The sequence below is a fragment of the Python bivittatus genome, unplaced genomic scaffold (genome assembly GCF_059951505.1).
Source record: "Python bivittatus isolate LINGU-HERP-01145 unplaced genomic scaffold, Pbiv_v1 ctg000330_np1212, whole genome shotgun sequence".
Lineage (NCBI taxonomy): Eukaryota > Metazoa > Chordata > Lepidosauria > Squamata > Pythonidae > Python > Python bivittatus.
Genome location: NW_028277058.1, coordinates 34,513,346 through 34,536,356, shown reverse-complemented (window position 1 = coordinate 34,536,356; position 23,011 = coordinate 34,513,346). Strand labels below are relative to the sequence as shown.

General features: G+C 38.3%; 1 protein-coding gene across 3 annotated transcripts in view; it reads right to left on the bottom strand.

Annotated features, from left to right (window-relative positions):
* TCF20 (transcription factor 20) overlaps positions 1–23,011 on the bottom strand; it is a 236,759-nt gene that overhangs the window by 198,398 nt on the left and 15,350 nt on the right. Inside the window, exon 1 of one of the 3 annotated variants that reach the window (XM_088140978.1) lies at positions 6,794–6,964. The exons of the other annotated variants lie outside the window; for them this stretch is intronic. The gene's annotated coding sequence lies outside the window, so the exon portion shown is untranslated. Of the gene's footprint in view, positions 1–6,793; positions 6,965–23,011 lie in introns of those variants that run through there. 3 annotated transcript variants of the gene reach the window in all.

The following is a 23,011-nucleotide window of genomic DNA, read 5'->3' as shown; positions in this document are numbered from 1 at the left end:
TCCATCAGCTTCACCATCCATTCTTCCATTGTAGATAGTATCTTATCTTTCCACCTCTGTGCATATAAAAGCCTTGCTGCTGTTATCATATATAAGAACAAAGTTCTATAGGTTTTTTCCAAGTATTTATCCATCAAGCCCAAAAGGAAAGTCTCTGGTTTGGACTGAACATTAATCTCTAAAATATTCTATGTGAAAATATGTATCTCATTCCAAATTTTTTTGCTTTTTTACAAGTCCACCAGAGATGATAAAATGTCCCTTCTTATTGTTCACATTTCCAACATACATTTGAAGTACCTTTGTACATTTTAGATAATTTTTCTGGCGACAAGTACCAACAATACATCATTTTATAAAAGTTCTCTTTAAGGTTATAACACAATGCAAATTTCAGTCCTTTCTGCCATATATTTTCCCATTGTTCCATCTGTAAGTTTTTAGCCCATTTTATTATACAGTCCTTAACTTGTTCAACTTCTATCTTCAGTTTCAAAAAAACTTTATACATCTTTACAATAATGTGTTCATCATTAGTACATAATTCTGCTTCAAATTCAGTCTTACCATATTCAAAAGTATAAGTCCTTTTATCTATTTTAAGTCTTTCTTGCAATTGTATATAGGCAAACCATTGACACATGTATTCTTCTGATATCAATTCATCTCTTGTCTTTAATTTAAAGTCCCTTTGAGAAAATTACAGTATGTCACCATAAATTAACTATTTATGTTTAGTTATCATTTCTCTTCTATAAAAAGCTTCTCGTGGTGACAACCATAACGGAACTTACGGAGACAACCTAGATTCATATCTGTTCCATATTCTCAATAGGGCATGTCTAATAAAATATTTTTAAAATCTATAGTGGGGCAAAAAAGTATTTAGTCAGCCACCAATTGTGCAAGTTCTCCCACTTAAAAAGATGAGAGAGGCCTGTAATTTTCATCATAGGTATACCTCAACTATGAGAGACAAAATGGGGGGAAATCCAGAAAATCACATTGTCTGATTTTTAAAGAATTTATTTGCAAATCATGGTGGAAAATAAGTATTTGGTCACCTACAAACAAGCAAGATGTCTGGCTCTCACAGACCTGTAACTACTTCTTTAAGAGGCTCCTCTGTCCTCCACTCGTTACCTGTAGTAATGGCACCTGTTTGACCTTGTTATCAATATAAAAGACACCTGTCCACAACCTCAAACAGTCACACTCCAAACTCCACTATGGCCAAGACCAAAGAGCTGTTGAAGGACACTAGAAACAAAATTGTAGACCTGCACCAGGCTGGGAAGACTGAATCTGCAATAGGCAAGCAGCTTGGTGTGAAGAAATCAACTGTGGGAGCAATAATTAGAAAATGGAAGACATACAAGACCACTGATAACCTCCCTTGATCTGGGGCTCCACGCAAGATCTCACCCTGTGGGGTCAAAATGATCACAAGAACGGTGAGCAAAAATCCCAGAACCACATGGGGGGACCTAGTGAATGACCTGCAGAGAGCTGGGACCAAAGTAACAAAGGCTACCATCAGTAACACACTACGCCGCCAGGGACTCAAATCCTGCAGTGCCAGACGTGTCCCCTTGCTTAAGCCAGTACATGTCTGGGCCTGTCTGAAGTTTGCTAGAGAGCATTTGGATGATCCAGAAGAGGATTGGGAGAATGCCATATGGTCAGATGAAACCAAAGTAGAATGCTTTGGTCTAAACTCAACTTGTCGTGTTTGGAGAAGAGAGAATGCTGAGTTGCATCCAAAGAACACCATACCTACTGTGAAGCATGGGGGTGGAAACATCATGCTTTGGGGCTGTTTTTCTGCAAAGGGACCAGGACGACTGATCCGTGTAAAGGAAAGAATGAATGGGGCCATGTATCGTGAGATTTTGAGTGAACGCCTCCTTCCATCAGCAAGGGCATTGAAGATGAAACGTGGCTGGGTCTTTCAGCATGACAATGATCCCAAACACACCACCCGGGCAACGAAGGAATGGCTTCGTAAGAAGCATTTCAAGGATCTGGAGTGGCCTAGCCAGTCTCCAGATCTCAACCCCATGGAAAACCTTTGGAGGGAGTTGAAAGTCCGTGTTGCCCAGCGACAGCCCCAAAACATCACTGCTCTAGAGGAGCTCTGCATGGAGGAATGGGCCACAATACCAGCAACAGTGTGTGAAAACCTTGTGAAGACTTACAGAAAACGTTTGACCTCTGTCATTGCCAACAAAGGATATATAACAAAGTATTGAGATTAACTTTTGATATTGACCAAATACTTATTTTCCACCATGATTTGCAAATAAATTCTTTAAAAATCAGACAATGTGATTTTCTGGATTTTGTTCCCCATGTTGTCTCTCATAGTTGAGGTATACCTATGATGAAAATTACAGGCCTCTCTCATCTTTTTAAGTGGGAGAACTTGCACAATTGGTGGCTGACTAAATACTTTTTTGCCCCACTGTACATTAACTTTATCGTACCATAAATAGCCATACCACCCAAATCTTAGGTCATGCCCTCTAGTTACAATAATCTCCTATTTCTCAGCAGCACCCACGCTTTCATCCAAACCAAACAACAAGTTACAAAATACAGATTCAAATCCGGGAGACCTAAACCTCCTCTTTCTTTAGTATCTTGTAAAACTTTGTACTTAATTTGTTGGTTATCTTGCCACACAAATTTAGGTATGTCTTTATGCCATTGTTTAAATGGAACGTCAGTTGTCATAACAGGTATTGTTTGAAACAAAAATAACATTCTAGGTAAAATATTCATCTTAATTATAGAAATTCTTCCCAGCAATGACAATTGTAATTTTCCCCATCTTATCTTTTTTAATTTCATTCCAAGTCTTAACATAATTATTTTGAAACAACATACAATTACTATTTGTCAAATTCACCCCAAATATTTAACCTTTTTTTCAGTCTTAAAACCTGTTTTATTCATCAATTCTTCTTGTGTCCTCATATTTTTCATTAACATTTTAGTCTTTTGCTTATTAAGTTTAAAACCAGACAAAACACCAAATTCTTTCAATTTTTTCATTAAAGTTTCGATCTCCTTCCAGCACCAACACCAAATCATTCGCAAAGGGTCTCAACTTATATGTCTCTTTCTTAATTTTTATGCCTCTTATCTTCTCATCTCTCCTTATATCTCTATTCAAAATTTCCAAAACTAAAATAAACAAAAGGGAAACAGTGGACAACCATTCCCTTTTGTATCTCACATGATTTGGTTAAGTCTCTATTCACAATAATTTACACTTTCTGTGATGTATACATTGATTTCACTTTTTATAAAATTCCCTCCAAAATTTATATCTTCCAAAACTTTGAACATAAAAGGCCAATTTAAATTGTCAAAAGCTTTCTCTGCATCCAAAAAAATTAATGCAGCTTGTTTTTCATTGTGGTGTTCCAAATATTCTATGATGTCCAACACTCTTCGATATTATCTTTTAATTGTCTTTTAGGTAAAAATCAACATTGATCTTCATGAATAAATTCTTGTAATATAACTTTCAGTTTGTCTGCTAAGATTGTTGTGAACAACTTATAATCATTATTCAATAATGATATTGGTCTATAATTTTTAGTTAGGTTCAAATCTTGTCCTTCTTTACGTAATAATAGTAATAATAATGCTATACTAGCCTCCTTCTAAGACTGGTATCCCACCTTCTGCCAATATAGAGTTCATCATAGATTGGAGAGGTTAGAATATTTAATCCTCAAAATTGTTGTAGTATTTTCCTGGAAGCCCATCTGGTCCTGGTGCTTTACTTGCTTTAATTTTTTTTATAGCTTCAGATACTCCATTATTGTTATAGGTCCATTCATAATCTGTTTTTGGTTATCCATAAGCTTTGGTAAATTTTGGTTTTTTAGGCAGTAATTTATTTTTTTCCAGAGCGAGTTCCTGTCTTTTATATAAATTAGTACTGATGGAAAATGTTTTTGTATAGACTCATTGTCCATTATTACAGCATCACCTTCTTGAAGTTTCATAATCATTTTCTTTTCTTTCTCCTTTCTTAATTTATAGGCCAACCATCTCCCCAGTTTATTTGCAAATTCAAAGGTTTTTTGTTTGACATAGTTCATCTTTTTTTCCAATTCTCTCACTGTTAACATAGATAGATGTTGCTGTAAAAGTTTAATTTGGTTTGAAATACTCAACTTTTCTGGTGTTAACTTTAGTTCATCCTCTTTCCTCTTTATCTCCTCCAAAATAGCTTGCATTTTCTCTTGATTCCTCTTTTTATACTCAATGTTATACTGAATGAATTACCCTCTAATAAAAGGTTTACTTGCATCGCAAACCCTTCTCAAGTCCATTCCTTTATTTAGATTATTCTTTAAAAAATCTATTAATTTTTTTACAAACTTTCACTATCTCTTCCTTTTGCAGTAACATTTCATTTAATTTCCACCTGAATGAATTAGATTTTCTTTTAAAAGTCCAACTTAGTGAGTTATGATAAAAAAAAGTCTTTGGTCAAATCTCTACTTTAGAAATATTAACAGCTAAAGTCTTTGAAATCCAAATCATATCTATCCTTGAGAATGATCTGTGTTTTTCTGAAAAGTAAGTATATTCTTTAGAGTTGCCACTTATCCGCTAAAGATAGATTGTCCATCAAATAAAAAAAATGTCTTAGATAATTTACCCTGATTCTTTTTAACTTCCTTCTCTGATGTTCTATCCAATTGTGGGTATACCATTCCATTCCAATCTCCCATCAGACACCAATTTCATTAGAAAAATTTATCCACTTTTCCTTAAGATATTTAAATTTTTTTCCTTTATCTTCATTTGGAGGATAAAGTCCCAAGATTAATGTTTTGATTCCCTGTAATTCAATTTCTACTCCAATAAATTTATCATGTTCATCAGCCAATACTAATTTTGGTTTTAACTGTGGGTTAACATACAGTGGGGCAAAAAGGTATTTAGTCAGCCACCAATTGTGCAAGCTCTCCCACTTAAAAAGATGAGAAAGGCCTGTAATTTTCATCATAGGTATAGCTCAACTATGAGAGACAAAATGGGAAAAAAAATCCAGAAAATCACATTGTCTGATTTTTAAAGAATTTATTGGCAAATCATGGTGGAAAATAAGTATTTGGTCACCTACAAACAAGCAAGATGTCTGGCTCTCACAGACCTGTAACTACTTCTTTAAGAGGCTCCTCTGTCCTCCACTTGTTACCTGTAGTAATGGCACCTGTTTGACCTTGTTATCAGTATAAAAGACACCTGTCCACAACCTCAAACAGTCACACTCCAAACTCCACTATGGCCAAGACCAAAGAGCTGTTGAAGGACACCAGAAACAAAATTGTAGACCTGCACCAGGCTGGGAAGACTGAATCTGCAATAGGCAAGCAGCTTGGTGTGAAGAAATCAACTGTGGGAGCAATAATTAGAAAATGGAAGACATATAAGACCACTGATAATCTCCTTCAATCTGGGGTTCCATGCAAGATCTCACCCTGTGGGGTCAAAATGATCACAAGAATGGTGAGCAAAAATCCCAGAACCACACAGGGGGACCTAGTGAATGACCTGCAGAGAGCTGGGACCAAAGTAACAAAGGCTACCATCAGTAACACACTACGCCGCCAGGGACTCAAATCCTGCAGTGCCAGACGTGTCCCCCTGCTTAAGCCAGTACATGTCCGGGCCCGTCTGAAGTTTGCTAGAGAGCATTTGGATGATCCAGAAGAGGATTGGGAGAATGTCATATGGTCAGATGAAACCAAAGTAGAACGTTTTGGTCTAAACTCAACTTGTCGTGTTTGGAGGAGAGAGAATGCTGAGTTGCATCCAAAGAACACCATACCTACTGTGAAGCATGGGGGTGGAAACATCATGCTTTGGGGCTGTTTTTCTGCAAAGGGACCAGGACGACTGATCCGTGTAAAGGAAAGAATGAATGGGGCCATGTATCGTGAGATTTTGAGTGAACACCTCCTTCCATCAGCAAGGGCATTGAAGATGAAACGTGGCTGGGTCTTTCAGCATGACAATGATCCCAAACACCCTGCCCGGGCAACGAAGGAGTGGCTTCGTAAGAAGCATTTCAAGGATCTGGAGTGGCCTAGCTAGTCTCCAGATCTCAACCCCATGGAAAACCTTTGGAGGGAGTTGAAAGTCCGTGTTGCCCAGCGACAGCCCCAAAACATCACTGCTCTAGAGGAGATCTGCATGGAGGAATGGGCCAAAATACCAGCAGTAGTGTGTGAAAACCTTGTGAAGACTTACAGAACACGTTTGACCTCTGTCATTGCCAACAAAGGATATATAACAAAGTATTGAGATGAACTTTTGATATTGACCAAATACTTATTTTCCACCATGATTTGCAAATAAATTCTTTAAAAATCAGACAATGTGATTTTCTGGATTTTTTTCCCCATTTTGTCTCTCATAGTTGAGGTATGCCTATGATGAAAATTACAGGCCTCTCTCATCTTTTTAAGTGGGAGAACTTGCACAATTGGTGGCTGACTAAATACTTTTTTGCCCCACTGTATAACACAACTCCATTAACTGTTTTTGGACCTGCCAAAATAAATTCTTGTCCCAAATTCTTCCAAATCAAATATTTTATGTCCATTTTTCTAATATGAGTCTCTTGTAAACAAATTACATCTTAAGTTTTTTTAAATGATGAAACACTTTTCTTCTCTTTTGTGGAGCATTTGCTCCATTAATATTCCACATTAGCCATTTGTAATCTATAATTAAGCTAATAATTTAGAAAAGTCTATACCTGTGGTACCCAACTCAGAGTCCTCTTTTTCTTCTTCCTCCTGGACCTGTTTGGCTTTTGAGATTGTCTTCTCATCCTCCTCCATTTGCATCTCCTCCAGGTCTTCTTTTAATTTTTGCAGAAATTCTTTAGCTTTATGAACAGAATTCAGTTGAAATCTTTTCTTTTGGAAAGTAAAAATCACTCCCTCCAGTTTATCCCAACAAAACAATATCTTCTTCTGTTTCAATATCTCCATCAAAAAAAAAAAAAGTAATCCTTTCTCTTATGTAAAATTCTGATGAGAAATTCTTTTAATATAATTATATCCACATTGTCAATCTTTAAGCTAGTATTAAAATGCCACACTGAGGTCCTGTCCCAGGGCATGGAGACTGTACAGGCCTGGATGGGGAGACACTGACTCTGGCTCAAACTGACCAAGACCTAATGGTTGTGACTGTGGCTGGTGAGACCACCTAGGTATGGAGACTTTTCATCTTTACTCCTGGCTGGGGTGGCACTTCCCCATTCAGGAGTGGTGTGTAACTTGGGGGTCCTCTTGGACTTACAGCTCTTGCTTGAAGAACAAGGGGCAGCAGTGGCCAAGAGGGTCTTTGCACAGCTCCATCTGGTGCACCATCTGCGCCTATTCTTGGATTGGGTAGCCCTTCAAACAGTTACTCATGCCCTTGTCACCTCACAGCTCGACAATTCTAATGCGCTCTACATGGGGCTGCCCTTGATGACCACTTGGAAGCTTCAGATGATCCAGAATACAGTGGTACAAGCAGTGATAGGCTTCCCTTGGGATTCCCATGTGAGACCTCTGTTGTGTGAGCTGTACTGATTGCCAGTATACATCTGGGTATAGATTTTAAAAGATGACCTTGACAGAGATAGGGGAGATTCATTACCAAAGTGATGAAGGGAAAAATGTGCCTTAAGTCAAAAAAAGCAGAAGGAATGTGAAAGTGGCTCAGACATTCACCTCCCTAATTGACAGGAGTAAGAGGGGGAAGGAAGTAAAGCACAATCAGATTTGCAAGATTGACGTCAGCCCCACTATGAATAGCAGACCAAGAAATAAGCTCCATAGGAAGGCTAAAATGACTTTTATTTAGATTGGCTACAGTAACAGAATCTTGCAAGTCTGGTTTCTGCCCAGCTGGTATGTGCCAGCAGAGTGGGTGCACTCTGGGTCCCCTCAATTACACAGTGTCATCTTTTAGGACCTAAGAAGGACTGCCTTTCCCCAGTGGTTTCTGCCATCTAACACAATTAGGAAGACTAAGCTATGGCCAGACCTCTTCTCTTAGGGACCAACATCTTCAGGGGCCACACTGTCAAGCCGTCTCTGTTGCAGCACCTTTTCATTGGAGGAGAATATCTCTTGAGGTTGAATTAGCACCCACCTTCTTAAGTTTTAGGAAAGATGCTAAAACGTGACCTTTAAGAGAAGCTTGGAAATAGAACTACCATGAGTAGTAAGTTCCTATCATGGCTTTTTGTTTCATGTTTCATTGTTTCATAGGTGCCTAAGTTTTTATAATTCTAACTATAGTGGAAAATTATTGTTGATTTTAATTTTTTAACCTTCCTATTGTAAGAAGAGAATGTAAGCCATACAGAATACTTTCAGGTAGGAGCAAAACAGAAACCGTAACAAACAAACATCCTCCTGAGTTTAAGACATGCTATTAATGTTCTGAAGGCAGAATGATCTACAGATGGTTCAGAGCTCCTCCATTAATATAGCTGTTATAATGGAATCATAACTAATTTTGACATAATCTGATTTCACCTGATTTTATTCTGTATGGATTTAAGTTTTTAATTTTATGAGCAATCATTAAAAAAAAAACACACCCATATCTAGGTAACATGCCAAGCAGTGGCCATATCTTAATCTCATGGCATCAAAGTCTATAATGCAATTATGAGTTAACATGAAGAATTTCCTTTTGGTATAGTTGCTCTTTTGCTCTTTTTAAAATGCTGCTACTATGGCCAAACAGGAAGGAGTAGTTAGCACAGGGGACATGGGAATGGATGCTTCCTGGAGCAGTACACTGATGTTTTAGCGACAGAAGAAACATATGAGCAGAAAAGCTGGAGGGTTCAAAACCCCCTTCCTGACTGCCCCAGACTCTTTAAAGTGCTGTTAGAATGAATAGACAGATACAATAACAATTACAGTTTCTGTTCCAAAGAGTGTCTTTCCTCAGTCTCTCCAGGGGCCAAACAATTCAGTCACATGTCAAATGTTCTGATCTGGAAAATATACATCTTTCTATATCTTGGTATCTTACTGCATGTTGATTGTTTAGTGAACATACATACAAAGAACTGTTTTCACACTAATCAACCAGAGGGGCTTTTCAAATGTACAGAATTAGGAGAGAATCCTTAAGATTGTATTTTGGTAAAATAAGGGGAAGACAGAACTAGCATTTTTCACTAAAAACACATAACAAATGATAGACTGTGGCTATATTAATGATTTTGAAATTAAACAAAATCTATATAAACAAAGCAATTTACTTACAATCCCACCCCCAAAACAAGAAATGTGTGGCTGCACAGTGGTTCTGTATCTTCCAATACTCAACTGTTCCTGTCATTCTAAAATCCTGCAGAGTTGAAAATTTGCACAACTGCAGGGGAATAATTTCCATAATAGTCACCACTTTCTCTGGAAGTTAAAGAAGTCCATAATGGAAAAGAGTAAAGGCCATATCTGTAGCCAGAAGAATGGAAGTCAGTTTGGGTGAGGACCTATCATACCTAAATGCTGAACAGGGTAACATGGAACGCAGATGAATGAATGCAACTGTTTATTATTTGTAACTTTCAGTATTCCATTTCACTCTCCTTGTTAAAGTGAGGGGTATAGCTTTCTTCACTTACTGTTGTAGTGCCTCAATCATTATGCTCTTCCATTACTGGCAAAGCTATGTTTCACAGATTCAAAATGGCTGACAAGAAAAAACAAGCTCAAAGAAAGCACAGCGTCAAAAGCAGCAATTTACTGCAAGAAATTACATCGTGCACTAGATGGACCAGCCAAAGTATTTTTGATAAATTCTATCAGCCTTCAATTGTGGCTCATCAGCAACATGACTCTTTTATCTTGAAATCACTTTTTGTCTCTCTCATTTAGCATAATGCATGAAAAGCTGCACTAATTCAGATTTATTCTGTCTCCCCATCTAATGTATTTCAAGCAACATAAAGCACGTTCAGAAATAAAAATTGATGCATGACTAATGCATACTACTGGTATGCTGGCACAAAACTGACAATCTAACAGAGCTACCTACTACATTTAGCTTTTATTTCTATGTACCCACACCAATTAACTCCCAAAAGCTTTTTGGAGAACAAGCATTTCAGCTTGCAATCAATTTTTCAGGGGATCTAGTATTTCCTTCCTTGCATCAGTTTGGATATACACAGATCTCTCTACAAACAAAATCTATTGGGATCATCTGAACAAATAATCAACTTGCAGATTCATAAGACTTTCTTCTTAGTCTCTCAAGTATCACTGTTGTTCCTTGTTGCAATCCTTTGCAACAACAAGGGTGCATATATGGATGAGCTGAATGATGTATGGGTCTTTGCAGTTTCTACAAACATCCTGTTCCATGATGTTTTAATGCCCTGTTCTCACAGATTTTTTTCCCCCTCCAACCATCTCAAATGTATAAAAATACAGCATTTGTATATAATGCTGTTAGGATATTCAGGGTATAAAAGCTGAATTGCTCAAGAATCAAAAATGTAGCATTCCCAAGTTGGTACACAAACACACAGAGTATATAAAAATAGGATTTATATATCACTCCAATCAAATGACTATAATAATGTCAATATAAAACAATCCCTTAAAATACATTTAAAAATCACCAATTTAATAATAAATTAAGGTGGAACCCCACCCTCCACAGCTAGGCATCAAAAAACCCACATAAAAAGAAATCTTTCAAGTGATTTCCTGAAAACCAGCAGCATCTCCAGAAATAGCATATTCTACAATGTGGGTGCTACCACTGTGGAAGCCTGCCTATATTGACCTACAACTCCTATAGTACAGCCATGTGAAATCTGGAAGACATAAACTTACATAACTGAAGGAACTGATGCCTTTGTCACATTTCCCCAAGGATGATTGCCCTTGGATTGCAGTCCAGACAGACTGCAGAGCCTGGCAGCACTAGCAAGAACACTATCTGATGGACCCAATTAACTCTTCTAGATTCTGTGAATTAGAACAGCATTTGTAATAGTGGAGTGAATGACTATGTGGTACTAAAGGAGTCAGCATGTTTGACTACCCTGAGATTATTCAGATACTCCCTGTGGATAGAGAATATCACTTGGGCTTTCAGAAAACCGGTAGACCTGTACTCAGAAATAGTCACCAGTGACCTGTCACTTGGGCAACTTGAAAGGTGGTTAAAGCCTCTGTCCAAGGTATCCATCGACCCTTGTCCAAGCAAACCCCAACAAGCAGGTCTTCTACTGCCAGTAACAGGCAGCAAAGGAAGTGTTTTCACTTGCCTCTCTCCCCTTACCTCATTTCTTCTGCAGAAAGAAGCACTATTCTGCTTCAGTTCAGCATTTCTTTAAGCCAGCATAATTTAAAGCAGGTCCTGCAATGCATAACAGCACTTTAATACCACCTCTGGATGAGCTCAATGTCAAGAGTTCTATAGTGATTAAATATATTGGACCAGGAGATTGGTCTTCTGCATCTGCAAAACCGAGCAAATTTCTGACTGCATGCATGTTTCTAGGTGCTATTCCTGCCATAGTGCAAGTCTAAAGTAATAGTTGGTTGATTATTTTGATGAATGAATGCTTCCATTTTGAAAACCTATTTTTTATATTTTGCAACACAAATTTTGAGCAATTTCAGAACTGACAAAAATGATTAAAACAGATTTTATGACATCCCATTCATCCTGCCTTTTAATAAAGGCACTAATCCCCCCTCCCCCTCAAAAAATCAGTGTGGGAAAAAAAGATAATACAACCTGTACATTAATATCAAGGGAAAGAAGCCCTGCTTTTGGATGCAGCTCGCAATAATCAAGAGTAGGATCTTCCCAGTGTTAGTGCACCAATTACAGAACTCTTTCCTGGGGAAAATCTGCTTTAAGAATTGAAATCAAGTCTATTTACCCAGGCATTTGTGGGATAACAACTACTCTGGAACCAGACTTCTAGGTTGCCGTTTATACTCCTTTTATTTATTTTTAATTTTTGAAAAATGAAGTTTTTAATTTTTTTTATTTATGCTTTTTAAAGGATTGCGAGTTTATTGTGGTATTGCTATTTAAGCCAGTTTTTTTCCTGTAAATTGTTCTGGGCTTGATTGAGAGAAAGAGTGGTGTAGAAGGAAAATAAAGTAAGTAATAATTGTATACTGTATGCTAAGTTTATTCACAATATATGGGAACAGACGGTGCATAAGGTGTGCAGCAAATCAAGGGTATGTTTGGCCATAGATGGTAGACCACCTCTCTATGGAGCTGGGTTTGTTCTAGGTGCCACCAATGAAAAACATCACAGCCTTGCTTCTGAGAACTTACAGCATGGCAGGAAGACAACAGTTTTGCTATGTTGCTTGCCCTACACACACAAACTTCTAACATAGGTTTCCTACATGTACCAGGATTGACAGATCTATCCTTTATACATTGTCTAAAGCCAATCTAGCATACTGGAGATCTAGGTTCAAAACTTCATTTAGGTATGAATACTGAGCAAATTTAATCCAATCACCTTCAGTCACGACTGTTATGAAGATAAATTAAGTAAGGAGTTGGCAGAGGGCAAGTATTCTGTTTTGAAAATAAAAGAGATTTTCAGACATAAAATTCAAATCCTTTAAAGTTGCTTTCATTATACCTTATGGTAGCCAATTACCTAAATTAAGTTACACTTTGAACAGCAACTGTGTCCAGAATCTATTAATCTAATTGGGTGACTCCAGATTCTAGTAGGAAGAAACTCTCTACAGCATACCTAATGTTATCAATCACTACAATATCTTTTGTGTTTCCTGTTTTCTCTATCAAAAATAACTCTAGACCACCGTAGCCTTTTCTACAAATGTAAGATACTGCTGAAACACAATAATTTTGATTGCCCTTTCTTCCCACTTTTAGTTCACTTACATTCGTAATTTTAAACACTGAATTGTCTCAAGATCAGCAAACAACCGCCCCCTCCCCAAGGTGGCATAATCCAACTTTATGGACCATGTAATTTATCAGCTTCCCTCCATTATGCCAAGAAACAACTCTTTGCCTTCAGACTCTGAGGACTCTACAAACAGGACAGAACTACCACCACTTTATCAGACACTGCAGCATGGTGAGCTCCTTTTAAACATCAAGATCTTGTTCCTCTGGGGAATGCTCCCTAATTTGGCCTCAACTCACACAGATAAAAACTTTTAGTCTATTGGAGTCCTTGTCAGAGCAATAAATCCCAAAAGCTATCCACAAGATTGCTATTGTGAGCGCAGCTTGGGCCAGTTCCTTATGCTGATCAGTTTTGACAATGGGTTGCCTGATTCTGAATGCATCTTGCCCTTCATATTCTTGTGTACTAGTTTGATAATTGCTGATGAGTTAAAAAGAGGAAGTAGATATGTAGAATGCATTTGGAATAATTTATATTAAATTAGAATGAAAAGCTGTTAGCCACCATTTTCCCATTCCTCACTGCAATATCTTCTTTCTACTTTTTTCTGGTCATTGGATATAGCTATATGTCTGCCCTGGTTGGCTTACACAGTCACCACTGGATGAAAATCTCTATTATCCAGGGCTTCAGACTGAGGAAAAACAAAGGGCAATCAAAGCAGACTATACAAAGAAGGCAGGGGAAATACACTCAGAAATATGAGGATTTCATTCTTCAAAAGAGATTTGATTCTTTTCTCTTTCAGTTTTGCTTTTTCTTTTACAGCTGTTGCTAGAGAATGGGTATTTTGGACTGCCTGCTTGCCCTTGACACATGTTATTTCACAACTCAGCCCTGGACTACTGCCTACTTCATTCCTCTCATATCATCTGACCTGAGCAGTACACTCTTTCAAAAACTTGGCACCAGCCAGTTCAGATGCCCTTCCATTCATTCATTTGAGTGGGTTTTTAGACTTCTGTCACTAAATCAAAAACACTACTGCATCTTTTTTAGTTCAGTGATGTCCTGAGATGGAGCAACCCAAGATACCACAATATTTGTCATGGGTCACACTGCATAGTATATTGATTTAAAAGGACTAATATGCTTGCTATTTTATTTTCAAGCAAGAGACTGAGTGCGCAAATCTTATTTGTGGGCTTTGTAAAAGCATAATATAGCACCATGAAAGTAAAACACTAGATCAGACAAGCTTTGGTCTGATCCAGCACAGCATCAACCTATTTATTCCTACTTCCATAAGCACCAGTAGGAATCTAGATGGCACCAATTCATACTTCTTGGACACATATTTTAGCATTTTCATTCATAATTAAATTCACACCTTTATTTCCCCACATGTATTCATCAATTCTGCTCTACAACTTCAGACTACCTTCATTCAAATCTGTTACATCCTTCCCATTTCTCTTAGTTTTACAGACAACATATCTATTTTAATTTCTATTTCATTTATTAATTATTGCTCTGTATTCTGTACTCCTCTTATATGCCAAGTTGCAATCTTCCATTTGCCATGGAAGTTTGGGCCCAAAGTTATTAGTTCCACAGCCTACTGTGGCTTTGATCAATTGACACTTTCACATAATGCTTTTTAGTAAAACAGAAAAGGTAAGACAAGGTTATCAACCTTAAACATATCTGTGCAACAGGCAATACTCCCTGCTAATGGTAAGGATAATTACCAGTGAATTGTGACACATTTTGGCATGTCATAAGTACAACCAAAGGCTAAGCATGCTCATGCTATTCTACACAAGCTAAGACATCTAATTTAGATACTGTCTTGCAAACCAACATATTGTTGCTTTTATCCCACCAACGTGGAAGTACATGCAATGTACTGGTGCATACTCTGTCTTTAAAAGGTAATCTGGAGAAATGATGGGTTTATCCCTAGTAAATAAATTGGAAGCATTGTTAAAACCAGCATTTTAACATATTGAAGAAGATGCCATGCTGAGGAACAGAGTCACTCTTCTGCAAAAGGAATACCTTTGGTACATTCAGGATACCAGGATTCATTCCGGTTTCTGCAAATTAGTCAGTATTATTATCCTCACAGTCTAGTAGCAATGGGATGGAGGAGGTAAAGCTAGAAGACTCAACCCAAATTCATGGCACAATCAAAATTAAAAGTAGGGTTTTTCTGGATCCTAACAACTCTTTACCAGGGCATTTTGCTCTTTGAGTGAGATGGGCAGTGACTAAATTTGAAATATAAATAAATAAATAAATTTCACAAACGTACATATGCTTATGTAGACTCTTGGAGCAGCATATAAGCCCAAATAATAAATTAAAAAATGTAGCAGCAGTACTACAGTAAAGGCAACAGTTAAATATGAGCTGAAAGCGATAACGAAAGAGCACAATTGCTAATTTAACAAGCAATTTATAAAGCAGATGGAGAAGCATCCTTTTCAGATTGGTAAATTGGCAATGCATTCATGCAAGAAAGTTCTTCAAAGCTACCATTCTGGAAGTGTAGCAGTGTGGTTCATGAAGAAAATCCAAAAACTCCTAAGAAATGTAAGATAGGCATTTACACTGAATGCTGCAGCCTCAGAAATACGAAAAGTATCACTGGAAAAAGCAAGACAAGGAAATAATTAAAGGATTAATTAAGTGGGGAAAGAAAATATTAAATTTAAAATATTACATTAGAATAAAAAGTTGTTTGCCACAACTTTCTCCCCTTCCTTTCAACAAGTGTTTTTTCCCCCTTCATTTTTTTTTCCTGGATCATGGACATACTGTAAATATACACCTGTCTTACTATATCATACATAGTAAGTGGATTTTTTAAAAATCTCAATGACCCAGGACAAAATGAGGAACAACGAAGAGTAGTTAAAGCAAACAATGCAAAGAATATAGGGGAAATACACCCTCAAAATTGAGGATCTCATTCTTCAAGAGACTTGATTCTTTGCTGTTTCTCCAGTCTATGTCACTTCTTTGATATTCTGGACCATCTGCAAATTTGTTCAGAGTGTAGCAATGCTGACTACTGTTGACAAAAGCTCTCTGTACTTTACAGAAACAACACTATGTATTGGAAGGAATACTTACCAGTTTCCCCCTCTATATATGCTTTCATACAATTCTATATCCTTCCAGAACTTCATTCCACCTCCTGAACAGCACCTTTGTAATCCAGTCTTCTATAAAAGTCCTCAATATACAAGTGTTCAATTTGGCTAAATGTACTACAGAAACAGAAAGCCAGCTGCATGCTAAAGTGAAAAGGTTTACTGTATGTTGAGTGCAATCCCCAATTTATATTCCTTTCTAGTTTTCTGTCAACATAGACTTGTTAGCATGCAGCATTTAGAGCATGCCCAGCAAGTAGAAGCCACACAATGTAGCATACGCCAATATAAGAAAGAAGCCCTATTAAACAAATACTGTTGATATCTGTGCTGGGAAGAGGATGGGTAATAAAGCTATGACAGGAACATCAAGTCAGTCCATGAAAGTAGCTCCTCAAAGTGTGTGTTTATTTATTTGATTTATAGATAAATACACACATACACCCCTCACTCCAGAGACTCCAGGTTGTGTACAAAATCAAAATACAATACAAGGAATAATGTAATAAAAACAATAAAACTGTAATGGATAACCAACAGTAATGGCATGGATCTTCCTTCAGTGGCTTAAATGTCAAAGGCCTTCCAGAAAAGCCAGGTTTTACCTATTCTCCAGATGGCCAAAAGATTGGAGCCATTCTTGCCTTAGGGAGTGAGCTATTCCATATTAGGGGAACAGTTACCAAGAATGCTTGCCTCCAAACTCTCTCCAGCCACTTCTCCTGATAGGAGCTCAATAGGTGCTCCCTATTAACCCACATTGGGCAGGCAGATTTACTTGGAATAGGCAGTCTCTAAAATACCCAAAGAGCCAGTATGGTGTAGTAGTTAAGGCACCAGTCCAGAAATCATAAGACTGCATTCTAGTCTTGCATTAGGTACAAAGCCAGCTGGGTGGCTTTGGGCAGTCACTCTGTCTCATCCCTGGGAAGAAGGCAATGGCAAGCCATTTCTGAAATTGTGCCAAGAAAACTGCAAGGACTAGTTCAGGCAGCTCAACGCTGATTCGAAGGCACCAAAATACATACATACATACCCAGGTCTTGAGCTATATAGGGCTTTATAAGTTATAAACAGCACTTGAAAATAGTGCAGTAACCAATACAGTTTCCACAACAGTGGTGTTCTGTGACAATATTATGACTGTCCAGTAAGTACATGGGCAGCTGCATTTTGCAACAGTTCAAGTTTCTGGGTGACCTTCAAGAGCAGCCTCATGTAGAGTGAACTGCAGTAATCCAGGCATGGGTGTAACTAACCATCTTCAGAGCATCCTGTTCTATGTAAAGCTGCAGATAACAAACTGGCCAAAGCTAGGCAAAGGCCCTTCTGACCAGAGTCTCCATCTGGTCCTCCAGCAAAAGCTGGGGGTCCAGGAGGCCCTCAGATTGCAAGCCTGCTCTTTCAGGGGTAGTGCAACCCCATTAAGAGCCAAGGTTGATACCACTTCAGAATCAGTTGGCTTCTGAACCAACACCCACTGTCTTGCTTGGGTTGAATCTGAGCTTTTTTCTTCTCAGTGCATGTTTTGATGGCCTCCAGGCACAGGGTCAGGACTTCCATTGCATCTCCCATTCAGCCCAGGGTGAGATGTACATCTGGATATCATTGGCATATTGACAATACTAATGAATATGTGCCAATAGATGACCTCACCCAGTGGCTTCACAACTGCAAAACATTTTGTTTCCTTTGCCTTATATTTCCTATGTTGCTTATCAACTTAAATTCTTATAGATTTACGATCATCACCATGATGTATTGGGGAGGATTATAATTTCTTTTGGTGGAGGCTATTTTAAATTACACGCAACCTTTGCTGAAGATGATAGTTATCAGAAAGAAAAATGAATAGGCTATGCCTTACATTTGTATACACACACACAAACATTTATTAGTTAATGAAATATGTAGCACATTAATTCTATTTCCATGTTCATTGATATACTTAATGTCTAATGCACCTTTTTTTCCACTTGAGGCATACTGATCTATTCTAGTTGGTCTAAATTACTAGAAAAGAGTTCAGGGCACAGGTTTTTTTTACAAAACAATCCCATAATCCCATGCTCCAAGGTTAGTCCAGCTGAATTCAGTCAGGTTTTCTCTCAATAATTATGCACAAAACTGCAAAACTGCAAAAACTGATTATCACAAATGCTACTGTAAGACTGTGTTCACATATTGCATTAAGCTAAAATCTGTTTTCTGACTGATTATATGAATGCAACTATTGGTTTTTTTAATAATGGACTTTTGGCTTTGCACATGCAGACAGCTGTGATGTATTCAATGAATAATGATTAAACAAACCATTCTAGCAAGATGTTCAAAGTCAGCAAAACAGCAGTGGATTCACACATTACAATATGTTATGGTTGATTTTAAGGCTGGTGAAGTTCTGTCCTACTGCCTGGAGGCTGTGTGGGTTTGGATGCGGAGGAATTGTCTTCAGCTCAATCCTACCAAGACCAAATGGCTGTGGGTGTTTGGGCCACCTATCCAGGGATATTCCTTCTTTAACCTTGGATGGGGTAGCACTTCTCTACTCAAGAGTGGTCCGTAATCTGGGAGTCTTCCTGGATTCACAGCTCCTGCTTAAAGGGGGAGTTGTAGTTGTGGTAAGGAAGGTCTTTGTATAACTTTGTATGGTGCACAAATTGTGTCTTTTTCTGTATCAGGAGGTCCTTCAGATAATCTCTCACACCCTGGTCACCCTATGGCTTGACTACTGCAATATGCTCAACATGGGGCTGCCCTTGAAGATCACCTGGAAGATTCAACTGGCCCAGAGTGCAGAGGCATGGGCAGTGATGGGCATGTCTTGGAATGCCCATTAACACCTCTGCTTTGTGAGCTGTACTGATTGCCAGTTTGCTTTCAGGTGCAATTCAAGATCCCAATCCTTTCCTCTAGGGCCCTATATGGCATAGGGCTTGGTTACCTGAGGGACCACCTATCTCCCATAGTATCTGCCTGGCCAATTCAATCCAACAGGGTTGGTGGGCTCTGGATTCCTTTAATTAAACAATGCCATCTATCAGGACCCTGAAAACATTTTCTTCTTTGTCTTAGCACCTGCCCTGAGGTTTTCCCCAAGATCCAGATGGCTCCCACCCCACTGGCATTTCGGAGGGCCTTGAAGACTTGGCTTTTCACCCAGGCTTTTGGCTAGGGTGGTTGAAGCCCCTTCTGAGTACTGTAGTGTGTGTGAGATCCAACGTGAGATACAACCAGGGGCCAAGGAGAATAAAATCCAGAAAATATTCCCTTAATGCATCCTATGGGAAAGCCCTCCTCCCTCCTGGTCATGTGACCCAGTGCACACAGATACAAGGGAAGAGCAGAAATACACACAGATACTTCATTACATAGAAGAATATTTAGAAGACCACTGCTAGTAAATAGGTTGGGCCTTCTATGACCATTCTAGTAAGTGGGTTGCAAAAAAAATTCAGAAGTTATGCTCTGAATGCTTTCCTTATTTTATTAAATTTGCTATCATACACACATACACACCCATCACATTTTATAACAATCTTCCCCAAACTGACATCACAAGATATATTGGACTTCAGCTTCCATAATTTTTAGTTATCATGCTCTCTAGACATTCTGACTAAACATTGTGGGACAACACCCCAGGTTCAAAGTGGCTGACTTACAGTGGGGCAAAAAAGTATTTAGTCAGCCACCAATTGTGCAAGTTCTCCCACTTAAAAAGATGAGAGAGGCCTGTAATTTTCATCATAGGTATACCTCAACTATGAGAGACAAAATGGGGGGGAAAATCCAGAAAATCACATTGTCTGATTTTTAAAGAATTTATTTGCAAATCATGGTGGAAAATAAGTATTTGGTCACCTACAAACAAGCAAGATGTCTGGCTCTCACAGACCTGTAACTACTTCTTTAAGAGGCTCCTCTGTCCTCCACTCGTTACCTATAGTAATGGTACCTGTTTGACCTTGTTATCAGTATAAAAGACATCTGTCCACAACCTCAAACAGTCACACTCCAAACTCCACTATGGCCAAGACCAAAGAGCTGTTGAAGGACACCAGAAACAAAATTGTAGACCTGCACCAGGCTGGGAAGACTGAATCTGCAATAGGCAAGCAGCTTGGTGTGAAGAAATCAACTGTGGGAGCAATAATTAGAAAATGGAAGACATACAAGACCACTGATAATCTCCCTCGATCTGGGGCTCCACACAAGATCTCACCCCGTGGGGTCAAAATGATCACAAGAACGGTGAGCAAAAATCCCAGAACCACACGGGGGGATCTAGTGAATGACCTGCAGAGAGCTGGGACCAAAGGAACAAAGGCTACCATCAGTAACACACTACGCTGCCAGGGACTCAAATCCTGCAGTGCCAGACGTGTCCCCCTGCTTAAGCCAGTACATGTCTGGGCCTGTCTGAAGTTTGCTAGAGAGCATTTGGATGATCCAGAAGAGGATTGGGAGAATGTCATATGGTCAGATGAAACCAAAGTAGAACGTTTTGGTCTAAACTCAACTCGTTGTGTTTGGAGGAGAGAGAATGCTGAGTTCATCCAAAGAACACCATACCTACTGTGAAGCATGGGGGTGGAAACATCATGCTTTGGGGCTGTTTTTCTGCAAAGGGACCAGGACGACTGATCCGTGTAAAGGAAAGAATGAATGGGGCCATGTATCGTGAGATTTTGAGTGAACACCTCCTTCCATCAGCAAGGGCATTGAAGATGAAACGTGGCTGGGTCTTTCAGCATGACAATGATCCCAAACACCCCGCCCGGGCAACGAAGGAGTGGCTTCGTAAGAAGCATTTCAAGGTCCTGGAGTGGCCTAGCCAGTCTCCAGATCTCAACCCCATGGAAAACCTTTGGAGGGAGTTGAAAGTCCGTGTTGCCCAGCGACAGCCCCAAAACATCACTGCTCTAGAGGAGCTCTGCATGGAGGAATGGGCCACAATACCAGCAACAGTGTGTGAAAACCTTGTGAAGACTTACAGAAAACGTTTGACCTCTGTCATTGCCAACAAAGGATATATAAAGTATTGAGATGAACTTTTGATATTGACCAAATACTTATTTTCCACCATGATTTGCAAATAAATTCTTTAAAAATCAGACAATGTGATTTTCTGGATTTCCCCCCTCATTTTGTCTCTCATAGTTGAGGTATACCTATGATGAAAATTACAGGCCTCTCTCATCTTTTTAAGTGGGAGAACTTGCACAATTGGTGGCTGACTAAATATTTTTTTTGCCCCACTGTATATTTGTATAGAAACCAATAGTGAGGGTTCATACACTTTTAAACATGGGTTTTTGAATAAGCCACAACTGAAGTTCACACAACATACTAAGTTATAAATTGTGGTTTATAAACTAAATGGTTAGATTCACACAACACCGTGAACTAAAACCAAAACGAACATGATGCTTTAGCATGATATATGAGTCGAGTCAGTTAGGTTCTTTACAGTGTAACCTCAGGTAATTGCACAGAAGGCAAACTGGATCAAAATGAGTTTTCTGGATTCTTCCTCACTAATAAGAAGTTTCAGTGACTCAAATCAAGTGTTACCTTCTCTACCGCTCTTTCAGAGGTGAGCAACTTGCAACCTTCAAAGCCTCCCTTGACTATAATTGCTGAAAATTAGTGACAGAAAAACTACTGTAGAGTAATCTCTCATAAGTTTAACACAGTTTTAAAATAAAGGAAAGCCCTAAACTTTCCTTTCCCAAACCCTGGAAAAAACCAAAAGCCCAATCACAGCCATTTGAAACATCACTCCAGCCACAGCCTCCAAAAGCTTGCACAAGATGGAACTTCAGGAGGAAGAAATGGCAGACTGAAGACAGCTCCATGAAAAGCAGAGCTGACAACCATGGCAAAGAACAAAGAGCTCTTCAGACCTCTCTGAACAAGGAGAGGACTTGATATTGCCCACAGGTGCCCCAAACAGGTGCTTCTCACGAGGAGAATGCACAATAGCAGTCTCCAGCGGGTTTAGAGCTCTGGGAGATGAGGGAATAGCCATCTTGTTCAAATTGCAGTTGGCGCCTTTGAAAGAACACTAAGTTTACATACTTCTTTTTCTAATTGCTTTCAGAAATTGCTTGTTAACTGATTTTCAGCTATTAGAAACCTTTGGATCGAAATGTTTGACAGCACTGGGTGAATTTCCCTTCAATCCTTTGTGAAAGAAAGTTTTAACTATAAGTTTAAGAACTTTAAAAAAATGTTTTTTGGAATAAACAGCAAAAGGGTGATTAAAACTTTGATTTAAGAAAGTTACAAAGGAACTAAGGGTCCAGATACATTTGAAATAAGATTTTGGAATTAATTATAAAGAATCCTTCCCATGGGAAAATGCTTTTGTTTTGAATTTTTTTTAAAAAACATAGTAAGATTTTAAAAATTGGACACTAGAGGATTAAAGATTACAAGTAAAGGAGAAGAACACATAAAATCGACTTACAATTACAGAATGGAACAAAATATTCTAACACTGGACATATTGAAGGATAATTTTGAAAAATGGACACAGAAGTTAATATTAATAGTGTTAACAGAGACATCTGCTCTGTTAACCTAGGTGCTTCTAGGTTTTACCTGACAAGATCAAGTTGAAGGTGGATTTACAAGTGACAGGCTACAAGAATAACATAGAAAGAGCTGTTACACTGGGCATACAAAAGAAATCGGTTGATGTTTTAATAATTAAAAGGGATATACAAATAATAAAGAAAGTGAGCTGGATAATTTTCCTATATTGGATTTACAAAAGAGCTTTGTTAAATTTTGAAGAATCTTGTGAAAAAGGAAAAATAAAAATTGAAAAGAAATCAAGTTCTAGGACATTATTTGAATGGACTAAAGATTAAGATTGTTAGAAGTAAATGGGGGGAATATAAATTTGGTT